The sequence below is a fragment of the Cygnus atratus genome, chromosome 1 (genome assembly GCF_013377495.2).
Source record: "Cygnus atratus isolate AKBS03 ecotype Queensland, Australia chromosome 1, CAtr_DNAZoo_HiC_assembly, whole genome shotgun sequence".
In the NCBI taxonomy this organism is placed as follows: domain Eukaryota; kingdom Metazoa; phylum Chordata; class Aves; order Anseriformes; family Anatidae; genus Cygnus; species Cygnus atratus.
Genome location: NC_066362.1, coordinates 135,860,480 through 135,874,065, shown reverse-complemented (window position 1 = coordinate 135,874,065; position 13,586 = coordinate 135,860,480). Strand labels below are relative to the sequence as shown.

The 13,586-nt window shown below is 40.5% G+C and overlaps 1 protein-coding gene across 2 annotated transcripts in view; it reads right to left on the bottom strand.

The window, feature by feature from the left end:
• DHRSX (dehydrogenase/reductase X-linked) overlaps positions 1-13,586 on the bottom strand; it is a 168,435-nt gene that overhangs the window by 132,145 nt on the left and 22,704 nt on the right. The gene's annotated exons all lie outside the window — the stretch shown is intronic.

The following is a 13,586-nucleotide window of genomic DNA, read 5'->3' as shown; positions in this document are numbered from 1 at the left end:
CCAGTCTACCTAATTTAATTGCATAATTGAGTACTCTACTTGTTGAAAATTGGAGGCTCCTAGCCCCCAAAGAAATGAGGAGCCAATTTTTGCATTAAAAAACAAATCTGCTTTTCCATCCACCACAGGCCTTCACCACGGAAGCCAACATTTCTGCTGCCTGTGGATGGCTGCACAAAGGCTGCACCTCCACAAGTGCTTTTGAACCCAGGATAAGACGTGGCCAACTGGGTAGGGCACATGCTCCAAATTCATGAGATGAAGATTAACCCCTCTGCCAAGGGTGGGCAAAGCCTATGATCCCTGCCTCCCACTGAGCCTCCAAATGAGCCAAAAGGCAGTGAAACTCCACACCCCGTACGGATGCTGAAAATGAGTTGCTTTTGCCTTCATTGTGGAGGGGCTGATGCGAAAACCTCACTCAGAGAGGTCCTTGTGGGGATGCCTGGGAAGGAGAGCCCTAGAACCATCTAGCTTGGAAAACACCTTCAAGATGGTGGAGCCCAACCATCAACCTGCCCTACTGGGTCCTGTCACTACACCATGTTCCTCAGTGCCACAAAGGCAAATGGATGCATGGGTGCGGATTGCAGAACTCAGCCTGGTAGGAAACGTTCATGTTCTACCGTGAGCCAAATGAGAGCAAAGGTTGTCACGCAGGTGGTTTAATTTAACTGTTTGGGGTTGGCATAAATTAGGTCAAATATCAAATATGATTTTTGATGAGTTGGCAAATCTTTCATGTTAATCCCGTGTGGTCTTTAGGCTACCAAGGTGAGTCTCTGTTTGCTTTTTAAAACAAGCTGCTAGATATTTGTACAGGGGAAACGGCGTTGAATGTTTCCTTTTGCCACAGTGCAGTGTCTGTAGGCAATGTTATAGATAACAAATGTTAAAACGATGCTGACTTTCATCTATCAAAGGACTTTCTATTTTGATTTCTAGGTTTTTAGGGGATTGCTTTGTTGTATAACACAAGCTCATATTTCATATAGTTATGAAACACAGAACTGATGTTGATACAAAGTCCTTTCTTCATAGCAACTCCTGGATTTCACTTTTTCTTAAATACACAGTTATTTCCAGTACAATTCAACATGAATTTCTGTTCTATTCAGGTAACTACTTGATTCTTCCCATCCATGTAGAGTGGGAATTATTTGCAATTATTTGAAAGTTAATTCCTCTTACAGTGATATTCTTGCATTTATGTATCGTAATAAATATAATTTGTACTAAAAAAAGCCTTGGCCAAGAGCTTTCAAAGGTTTCCAATTAGTTACATAAGCAGCCCTGAAATTTCCACCAAACATATTTATCACAATAAACTCTACATAAAATGCCTACACTTTTTATTCAACAGCTAGGCTTAGAAATTAAAGCTACACCTGCTATTAAATAATTGCTAAATTTTCCACTCTGTGTAGTCTTTTTCAATTATATTGATCTTAGCTTTTTTTAGATGTTTTCCTAGTCTGTCTTCAGTCAGTGAAGTGTTCAAAAAAAAGAAAAAAAAAAAAGTTATTGCATTTTTTGAAAATGCAGACAGAAAATAAATAAAGAGGAAGAATTTTTTTTTTTCACTGTAACCCAAGTTTTTGTCACCTCTGCATAAAAGGCTTTGTGCATGACTGGATACATTTGAAATTTGGCAAGGATGTAACTTCCAGTCTTTTCACCCATTGAGTGAAAATCAGTGCCTGAATAATCCGAGTCCCCTAAAAGGGAGAGGAATACGTGTGTATTGTTCAACTTGATTGCCCTTTTAGACAATGAGGAAACATGAACACATTCCTTTGTACTGGTGGAGAGCTGAAAGGGGACAGGTCTCTTACCCAGCAACAGGGCAACAGGCAGCAGGTAACCCTGAAACCAATGGCAAGGACAGAAACTACAAGGAAAAGAGCAAGAATGGCTCCAGAACTGATGGGATTTTGAGGAGGAAAACAGCATGTATTGGAGCAAAGAGGCACATCTTAATGCATTGTAGCAGAGATTCAAATTCTGGGTTCTCCCCAAGAAGTTTCTTCCCCAAAAAGTAACTCTAGCACTTCAATGAGAAGTGAAATATGACCTTCCCACACCAATACTAATGTTTCGTATATCCTGGTTCAGGTCTGTTAGCTCAGAAAGTTTAAGTCACTTTACAAGCACCTCTCACAAAGCAAACACTCCTTAGTCCAACTGAGTCCACACCAAAAGACCCATTCTGCAGAGCTCCCTGAAGGGCTGAATAGGCTTACATTCAGACAAGGAGCATTAGCATTGCTTTCATGTTAGAGCAAGAAAGGCCACTATGGACATGACAGCAACATGTACAAATTCTGCATGTGCGTATGTACTTATGAAGAGAATGCCAACTAAAAGGCAAAAAATGTGAGCTAAATAAGTCCACTAAGTATTCTCTTAAAGTTTAATCAATCGAATCATAAACTATAGTGAAAATTGACCTATGATAGCTGGTAAAGCAAGCTACACAACCATAACGTTTGCTTCCTTCCCCATAACTCCGTTCCTGCTTATCACTTAATACTGTTTCACCTGTGTATTTGGGTATAGAATCCAAAGCAAAAAGGACAATGAAGTCATTTCCATTTTTGTTTGTTTCACTATAACTGAATAAAAGAAACACTCCAGCAACAAGAAAAGGTATTTCCTCAAAGAAATTGCTTTTATTTAGGCATGAGTACCTTGTCCTCCTCTTCCAGCTCCCCATGCTTCCTCTTGCTTCTTCCCCTTTCACCACCTTGTCAACCTGAGATTTGTATTTTACACATTGCATACACATGCTCTCACTCATTTTCAGTTACTGCACCACTATATCTACCTAGTGAAAAAGAAGGTTTATTTCAGAGCAAAATTGATTCATTTAGAACAAAATGAGAGAAAGAAAAGGAGAAAAAGAAGTCAGAAATAGGGAAGAGGCAGTAACATGAAGGAAAAGGGGAAGTCAGAAAAGCAAAGTGACAGCAGGTATCGCTATGACAAAGCGGGGTTTAGCAGAGGATGGTGAAAGAAAATGCTTGCTCCTATCCTATCCATGAGGGCTACAAAGAAAATGGCAATGGTTGGTCCCAATGGCTACTCAAATCAGGTAACCAGCTTGCAAGGCAGATCAAAACAGATGGACAGCCTCACAGAGCACCTGGGGAAGGAGAAATGAGGGCTACAGACATAAATGTAAATGGCCAGTATCTGTTTTATTTACAGTAGGTACAATATACAACTTCCAGAGAGCATGGTTTTGAATAGACAGAACACTATAGTGTCTCAGTATATCAGTTGACTTATTCCAAAATGGAAAACACATTGAAAACTGAAACACATCTTCCGGAAAAATAAACAGAAACAAACAAACAAGCAAAACCCACCAACACCACCAACAAAAGAAAACCACAACCCTCCCCAATTCTTAAGTTTAATTTTTTTATTAATCTTAAAGTCATTAATCTGTGAAAAAGGTGTACTGTTTCCAGCAAGACAGATACCTTAATGAACAAAAAACCTCTTTGAAGAGGATTTGCTGATTTGCTGCTGGATTTTACAACACAGGGAGTCAAGGCCAAATCCAGGCTGTGCAAGTAAGTCAACCACAGCTACAATAAAAGCCCATCTCCTATCAGTGTGCTCTTTCCACTGGAACTTGATCGTCACATATGAGTTTGTGAAACAACTTTTAATTGTGAAAACACCTTTTCCACAACAAAACATAACAGAAAACTTCCAAGACAGCCCTGGGCACAGCCTGTTTTCCCAGCAGACGCTGTTTCATGTTGCATGCCAGATTGGCCAGAGGTTGTTGAGACCCTGAGGGCAGGAGGCAGTCTGGACCCCCTAGCTTTGCACTGCAGGGAGATGCTCTCTGGCAGTTCTTGCACCTCATTTAAAACATCCCAGGTCTCCCTCTGCCTCTGCTCCTGGTAAGCAGGAAGATACTGATCTCAATTATAGGGGTGCAGCTCCACTGATTTCACCGTGGGACATGAGAACTGCACAGCCCTAGTGCTAATGAGAAACCTTGACCAAGCACTGGCTGTTCCATTTCCCTTTGTGTTCGAAGAAACTAGCCTGCGGTCTTTGAGTTCTTATTTATCAAGCCAAATTCTGACAGAGGCTTCTCCCAGGCTGATGGTTCTGTCTACACCTCAAAGTATTCAGAAGAAATAAGCTTATCTACTTTGCAAGTGGATTAAGCTAAAGCAGAAAAAAAATTATTCTGTAATAAATATGATACTATCTTAAAATAATAATTGTCCTTTCTAAATATACTTTTCCTTCATCTGAAATAACTTCCATGTACAGACTTGTCCTCACACACAGATGATATTATGATGAATTTAAGGCAATTCTGTAAATTTCAAAAATACTAACTTTTGAGAGGCTCTTAAAGAGGGTTTGAGGGTTTTCAGGATGTATCTGCAACTGCTATGACCACAGAGAAAGAAAGCAGACTGCAGACCTGTACCAGTGACCAGTTCCTGCTAGCAAAGTCTCAACTCCAGGGTAGGGATAGGGGTTAGTTGTCAAATGGGATGGGGGTTGAAGTAGTCAAACTAAAACAGAGTCATTAAGCTAACTGTCTTCTTTGCAGAAATGTGCTACATAAACACAGACAATGCATATCCCAGAAAAAGAGCTCTCCTCAAGAGTTGATTGCTTTGGTATTCTTTATAACACAGCCTGTTTGAGGAAAAAAAAATGTATTAAAAGTTTATTACAACGTACAAAGCAAATTGCATCAAATGTTTGTTTTTAAATCCTGTCTCCTAACCTATTAATCCAGCATCTGCTTTTGTGTAATATTGTGAGTCATGTGGACATTAACATGTAGTATCTTTATATTAACCTCCTCATCAAAAGCTCTTTTTAAGCCATCAAAAGCCAAAGGCAGAATTTAGATTGTCTAAATAGGTCTCCAGTCCTTATCAGGCAAGAAAGACGAGCACTGCTGGAGGCATCTGACAAGCTGGTCAGAGGGGCTACCTGAGAGGCACCAAGCGAGGCGCAGGCACCAAGCCTGCTCCTCCCGAACCGCACACTTGGCACAGGGACCTCGGTCGCATTTATGCTGAGGAGACCCTGCAGACAAATCCTAACAGTTAGTTTTTTCCTTCCTCCTATAACTGAATAATTTACATGCAAATACTATCCCTGAAGGTAACTGGCAGAACCACAGATGAAAAAAAAAAAAAAAGGCAAAAGAAAAGAAGCCACAATGAATATTTAGTTTGATGACAGAGTTACAAGTACCACATTTGGAGCTGTTCCTATATAGCAGCACTGAGTGAGACAAGGAGGCCAAACTGTAGTTGTCAGTCCTCATCTAACGCCACAGGACATGGCACAGTCAAGTTTTTCCAGTTGGCTAAAAAATTCATATAATTCAATTTACCACTGAACTACTGAGGAGGTTTTCCTATACCAAAATATTCCAACTCTTTTCCCCCGATTTACACCGTGGCAGTGCTGAGATTATAGCCACTAATGTCTTTTTCAAAGCAGATATAAAAAAAAAAATCGTTTTATGCTCAAAGAAGCAATCAGTAGACAGACGACTGGGGAATCCATACAGCTTTCAGTAACAGGCATTTGTTGGAGCCTTATAGGAACACCTCCATAAACTTCTGTCTTGGCAGAAATCAAGTACGCAGGGTCCAGGCTCAAAAAGTCATGCCATAACTTAGTAAAGGTACATAACCTAACAGAAGACAATTCTGGGTACTCAAGTCCTGAAGAATAAACCAGCCAATATTTATTTATTTATTTATTTTTGGTATGACACAAGCTCTCACCAGCAGGAAAGCTCTGAGTCCTAAGCCTGTGCAGATGATCTTTCAAATGCAAATGGGCCTCCTGAATTTGCACACCAAAATCTTTTCTGCCTCTGCTGCTTCCTATCACTTTCCTAAGGAACATCAGCATGCTATCAAGATTGAAGGCTTTTAAGGCTGGAAACCAGGTAGGTGGCAACCAGCCTGACTAGTCCTTCTGTAAAGTGGCATCCTGCTGGTTTCGGCAGTTCCCAGTCATCTGGCTTTCCCCTCATGAAGAACTGTCACGCACACATGCAGATCCACTTGCACACGACCATCATTTGGACATGTTGTGTAAGGGTGACCAGTTTGCCCAGGATGAGCATCTGTTTCCATGCACAACTGAAAATTTGCACCTCCAAGTTTTTGTCTTGCTTTGCTTTCACAGGAGAAGTGAAAGTCAGGAGTCACAAAGAAACTGAGGTACTGGAGACAGGCCGGTACTGCCTTTACTGATGGGAAGGGAAAGGTGTTGAAGAACCAGAACAGCCGGAGAAACCAAATCATGGAAATGTGTCCCTTGCCCTACAGAGGCATCGTATCTCAAGGTGCTATTAATGGAACAACAGCAGCCAGATGGCTGTAAGAACTTCAGCACACAGGGGAAGACCTAATTTCAGAAGCCTCCCACACAACGACCGATAGGGAATACAGGCTGCTAACAAGCACTCAACAAAACCACAGCAAAAACCCTGGGTCCGTAAGACAAGGTTTCTTGTTTAACCATTGCACAAGGTGCACAGGGATTGCAAGGCGCTGAGCACCAACGAACCTGGCCACAAATAACAAGTTATGTGTACCAACGGTAGAAATTCATAAAAGCTCCATCCCCTGTGTTTCAGCCGGGGATATCCTAAGCGGGAAGGCCCGTGCAGCCCGTGCACTGTGAGGCTGACATTCCCACAGCACGGCAGAGCCCCCAGACATGAGCAGGATGGTCAGTCACTGCGCCAGCAGCAGCAATTCTCCTGTGCTGCCTGGACATCTGGGAATGCTATCAGCCAAGCCACCAGCTACCCAGGCAGCCTGGACCAGCAGCCAAAAGGCAGCAAGGCAGCAAATGGAAAAAAACAAAAACAAAAACAAAAACAAAAAAAAAAAAAACAGGAGAGTGGGAGCTACACCAGCTAGAAAAGCAGCACACTCACCCTGCTAAGGAGCTGATGTGTGCCCTCATCTCTTCGCAACCTCATCAGTACAGGAACAATAGGAACAAGCAGTATTTCTTCAGATTTAGCAGCAAAAATCGGCTGAGCCAAACTAATGCAATTATTTAAATTGCCAATTAAAACAAACAAAAAAGCAAATTTAAGTCTGCTGTAAGGCTACAGTATTTGTTCAGCTTTTTGACAAACATGCCAGTTTGCTTATACGGCCAAAGTGATAACATTTGAAGGAAAGATGACAAGCCCTTCATAGAAGCCAGAGAAAGAAGTTTCCAAAACCTATTTCAGGACCTGTCCCTGGACATCTCGTTTATTTAACACAAGGGAAAGCCATACTACAGAGGATTAATAAGCAGAGTAGCTTCTCCTCCCTCCCATTCTATCTTTCATGAACACACTGGGGAGCTCTGTGAGGTCTTACATAGGCAACAAGTATTATTAGAGCTCACTATCACAGCAGTGTACCAAAAACATCCACAGCAAGACTGAACTGTGCTAAAAGAAATCCCCATATTAGGAAAGATGCAAAATAAACTGGAGCAGTAGTAAGAAGAGAGTTACAACACCACCATTACAGGACAGAAAGATGTATCTTTTGCTAAAGAAAAATAATGCTATCCAAAATAAGGCAGCTTTTCAGAGCAACAGCTCTTGGCATTCAAAAACCCAAGTCCCGTGATAACAGATCTCTCCAGCAACACTGGGGGGGTGGAATGCAGCACCAAAAAATTCATTTGCATGACACACCTATCTGCGTTTCTTCCAGTGATTCCTGGAAAGACGGGATGAATGCAGGAACAGGGAGAAGTGTGCGCATAAGGTAGGGTCGGGGAAGGCGAAAGGAGTATCAGCCTCTCAAAGGCACGAGCTTTTTTGTTGCGAAGAGGTCATTTCCAAGTGCTTCAACACCCTCCCTTCTCCTTTCCCTCAAGTATTTAGCTGGAAGAGGCACAGCTGTAAGCAATTTCATGCAACTGAATCATAAATTTCTGTAGAGTGGTATTGCCCAAAAGGCAACAAAAAAGCCCAGCAAAGTGACCTGCACAGACAGCTTGGCCAACTGCTATTTACGGATCCAAATCAACCAAGGTTTGGTGGCGGGGACATGGTGCAAGTCAAGGCACCGTAACCATCAACTGGACAACTACTGCCAAAATCAAGAGAAAAAATATTTCCTCTGCACTTGCACATGTATTTTCAGTGCTCTGTTTTCTAGAGCACATGCCTGGAGTGTTGACCAGTGGAAAAGTTTTGCCTGGTGAGGAGAGCAGAGGGAAGCTGCATTTGTGCACATCTTTCTGCTGGAGCCTGAGTGCTTTTGGTTTACTTGTCAAATAGGATCCTCAGTAATATTGATCCCGGTCTTTTTGAAACTGCTAGACTCGCCAGAAGGGCTGCACAGAGAAACAGATAATTGCAGTTTTCAAAAACAATATATATGGTAATTCTCAGTACTAATTTGAGTTGTCTTCATTCTGACTGTGAAAAACCTTTTCCTCCAATAAACTCCGTGTAGACCTTCTGTGGTCAGCTTCATTTATCACACCAAGAATCCTGAATGTTGCCCCCTCAAGAAGGAGGAGGTTGAGAATGGAGAAAACCAAAGCCGATGGTTAATTTGGGAAGTTTTCTTGCCATTTCTGAATTGGGTTTCTCTAAGACAAAGGGATACAAAGCGGCATTGAAAAATTTTTTGATGAGGCAAATATCTGATCTTTTTACAATACAAGTTCAGGCTGATTTTGACAGAGAGTTACTAGGAAATTTGATCCCAACCAATATGGAGCTACCCTAAGGTAAAAGAAAGCAGAAAGAGAAGGGAGGGTGCAGGTTCAGAGTCCTAGATCTCACTCCTGGCCATGTTTGCCATGCTAGGGTACTTTGTTCCTTCAGCCAAAACTCATTTCAAGATAACAGATTTGAATCTGATTTTTACAAGTGCCAAATAGATAGATTGAACACACCATTATACAAATCAGACAGTTGGGAAATAACACAGTGGGCTATTAAACTCTGCTAAAAATTCATCAGGAATCCAGGTTTGTCCACAGACTGCTCTGGGAGAAAAATTCCCAACTGCATGAGCGCATGCATTTGTAGGAACAGGAGAGCACTAGATCCCTGGGAGGGGCAGAGGAAGAGGCTAAGAAGAGAGAGAGACAGAGAGAAAAGGCAGAAAAGTTGCCTTAGATCTACAGGTGTAAATTATGTTAGTAAAGTTACAACTCTGCAAGTCCCATGCATCAAGCAAGTCCCATCAACAGCAAGCAACATCTGCCATTGCACGCTACTCCTTATCTTAAACATATTTGCTATTCCAGGCTTGAGCCAGTTTTTGCTGGAGAAACACCAGTCTCAAGTAACAAGAATATTTCAGATAAAGGCTGATATGTGTTGACAAACTTGTGCAAGAATATTTGGCACAGAAACACTCACTTGCAATACACATGGCATATTTTCCTGAACTATGCAATCACTTTGTCTTAGGGACAGATGCCAGCTGGGGACTAGGATGAGGCCATGAAACTCCTTCGCTTGGAAGAGAATGGAGGGCAACAAGTACAGGGTCATTGCAATAATGTGAGGAAACCCCGATAATTATTTAGAGACACTGGATAGCCACACCCTGCATGTTAAACATCAGTGGAACTGTTAAAAATACCAAAGAAGGGAACTCAATACTAAATACTAAAAGAAAGTAACCGTTCCCTACATATGCATATATTTAAAGAAACCATTTACCCATAACATTTCTTACATGGGAAAATACTATCACAAGAATAGAAAAAGACATATTTCCATTTGCCATGTATTCTCTGCCCTGCTTATCTTTAATTCCTTTTATATATTTACCTATTAAATCTTACTCTGGCTTTCTTCTCTTTCTCTCCAGTCACACTAAAGATAGGGAAGTTATATACAAGTGTATCTTTAATTTAAGAAAAAGCATCTGGTTATCTTTTGAACAGATTTACTGATACTTACTCCCATACTCCCTCCCTCTGGGCAAATGTAACTGTGCAATACCTTAGGCAACGTCACTTTATGTAAAACTTCCCAATGCTCTTTAAGTCATGTCATCTTGTAATTATATTTTTTTCCTGTTGTGAAATAAGAGATGAAAAAGAAGAGCTCATCCCAGAAGATTTAAATATGGATAATGGAAATAGCTCTGCATAGTCTAGTACTTGGAAAATGAATTTTCCCATCCTGCAAAAGTTACAGGCAGTAGAAAAAATTTTCATTCTGCATCAGGATCCAAAGATTCTCCAGGCTTCAAGCTGTTACAAACAACTAATAGGTAGATGTAGCTCTATCTCAGAACTGTTTACATCCCTTAGGAGGTAAGAAACAGCTTCAAGTTCTTGCTCTCAGTCGGGCCTGACTGCCTCATCAGTTATACCCTGAGCATAAAAAAGCCTTCCCCATATAACTCCCATTTCCAGTTTCACCAAACATTTGCCATTTAAAGACACTTTGCTCCCTTCCCCACCCCCTAGAATTTACCAATAGCTGTAGTATTTCTCCGTACCATGCTCAGAAAGCTGCTGGCCAATTTGTAAGAAGCAATAAATAGAAAATAAGGCAAAATGTAAATAATGGCAGAAAATGCCTTCTCTCAGAAAGTTCATAACCCAGCTATCAAAAAAAAAAAAAGATAAACGCTGTTGTTGTCTGCATGAAATGTGCCACAAAATTCTGAAAATTCTAACATTTCATGTCTAGCTGTGAAAAATTAGCATTTAGATGATAGTTTTGTCCTAAAACCCAGGATGACAATAGTGACTTTGTTCTTTGAAGATCCTTTTTATTTTTCTATCATTTCAAAGTGTCTATTCCTCCATTATGAATGAAGTGTCACTATAAATGCTGGATTGATTGTTTCAAAAGAAAGACTCTACATGAGGAAAAAGCAAACAAACAAATGAAAAAAAAAAAAAACAGACAATAATCAGATGCTATATAAATATAGAAACTGAAGCAAAGAGTGATCTCCTTACTTATGGTCAAAGGAAATCCACACCAAAAGCAAAATATAGCTATCTGCTTTTTAGCATCTTACTACAGGAGTTAAAAAGTCAGAAGAAAACAATTCATACTTTGCACTATGATGATTTTTCAAAAGACCAATATTTTATTTATAGTTTGCAAGGCAGTGCTATTGTACTCCTAGATATCACAGGATATTGCATCACAAATCCCAATATCTTCGTTATAGCTTCTGTTTTTACTGCCTATAAATTCTAACACCTCTTATTCTGACCAAATACTATTAAAAGATTAAATTAGTTATTCCATCATTTTGTGCTCAGAGCACAGATGGGAATATGCAACTGGGCAACCAATACATCAGAAGTCGATTCTTTAAATATTTCCTTACTACATTACATTCTAAAAAAGGAAAAGAAAAAAAAAAGTTGGCAAGATCATTATGAGTAGTTTAAACTGCACCTTCTCTCTTCCCAGAGACAGGGAACATAATTTCCATATTCCAATCAAGCTTAAGAGCATACAGCTGAAGGTCACATTCAGATCTGCCTCTTCCAATAGGCAAAATGTTCTGCTGCCACTTCAACCATCCCCTTCACTTCCCATGGCTTTAGAGTGATGGTATTTCCATAAAACATAAATAAGTAAGCAGAAGTCATGAGTTGGTATACAGGACTTGAAAGGTAATCGAAAGTTTTTGGAGTACTTCACTTCAGAAAGTCGTGCAATCACTTCTGAATTGAAGTGCTTGTTATCATACACAAAGCTTCAGTAATTAGAATCAGGAAGAGAGGTACAAAGTGATTAGAGAATATTGGGAAAAATCTAGTTAACAGGAAGCACAGGACATGAACCAATTGGTATTTAAAGCTACCCTGAGATACCCTTAATTAATTAAAATACAAGATGTTAAAAAGCACATTTCCATATTATTAAAATCTTCAGAAGTGACTAACAATCAGGAGCCATTGCAACACCAACATTAATGCAAGATGATGCTCAGATGCTAGTAGGTTAATGAAAAAAAATGAAAAATAGCCTTGACATCCCTTCCTCTCCCTCTCAGCCGCACCTTCCTGAGCATTGTTTCCACGCTCTTTAAACCAACTCCTGGATAATGTATTTGTTCACATCCCCATTTGGACATCCCCTCGGCCCTCCACATACGCACACAAAATGGTGGCCCTGAGGACAGCAGGGCTCCTGGCCATGGCTGTGCGTTGCTCAGCCCTCCCAGGGCCACCACCCTGCCTCCAGAAGCACTAGTCAGTGATGGAATAGATACCTTTGCATGTTTTGTTTTGTTTTTTAAAAGAGAACTATTCTTTTAGATGGGAGTTTAATTGAAGCCCCCTGAACCTCTGGATGGGGCAGTTTTCTTCATACAAAACTGCTTAAAAAGCAGTTCTAACTTGGAATGAGAAGGTACAAGTGACATGCATATTTTTTGTCTTCAAGACAACTGTAACACTTGTTTTCCAAAGATGGAATTTTATTCATTTTTCTCTTCTTTGATAACATGAGCAGGTCAGGAGTTTCAAATGGAGTACAGAAGTCCAAAGACAGAAAGGTCTCACCTCTACCATGTATAACTCCCTAATTCTCTCACAATAGTCTTTTTCTAGGAAAAGAGTCATTTCCTTTCAGACTCTTGTCCTCTTTCTTGATGCATGCTGAAGTGACCTCATGCTCATGCATATTCATTCATTTTCCTTCTTATTCCTCATGAAATATGTACCAAAGTTTTTACAAGGAAGGTACCTGCTTTGCAGTAGAGAGAGCTAGTTGTTGTGAAAGATTTCATAAGAAATTAGACATTTTTATTCCTCCATGAAAAACTTATTTTCAAATGAAATTTTTATAGACCATTAATCTAATGCAGATCTACAGGACTCAGGGAATTAGTTAACTTTTCAAAAAGCAGCTACGGTGTATGCTCTATAATTGCTCTTCATCAAAATTGTCAAAGATTTTTAATACACTGAGTTACCACACAGATTAAAAGCTCTTGAAGTATGCCTTAGTATAAGAAGCCATCATTCTATAGTATCATTACCTGCTATTAATTTTGCAATTAGAGAGTATCACATGCTGCTCCAAAGAAATGCAACCGTTCACAAAATGAGTCCCATTATTGATAATGCTCCAGGAGCATGACACAACATCCTATTTTTAACCCTTCACTTAATTACCTCCTATCAATAGCTTTCCCAAATTTTAAGGGAAAAGTGCATTTCTTACAGAGATACGTGACCTTGTGGACAAAAACCTTCCAGCCCCTGTTTCCAGGACCCTACGCTCTGCCTAGCCCGGCTGTCATCTCACCCTAGAAGTACCCGATCTTTTTCCATTTCAACCAAGGCATGGATCCACCCCAAACCAAACGGTCCTGCCATCTCTTGCTTTGTGTTAAATATTCTGGGCGTGACACAGCCTTCCAGGGAGAGATTCCTTTTTCTTTTTCGTTTTATGAGGAAACGATACTTTGCTTATTCTGACAGGTCTCGCAGCCCCTTCATCACGCAAGGCTGGCAGCTGGCTGATCTAGCGGAGCCACCCCTCAAAGGACAGACGAGCTGCAGCCGCTGTCTCCTGCACTGGTGCTACCCTCACATTA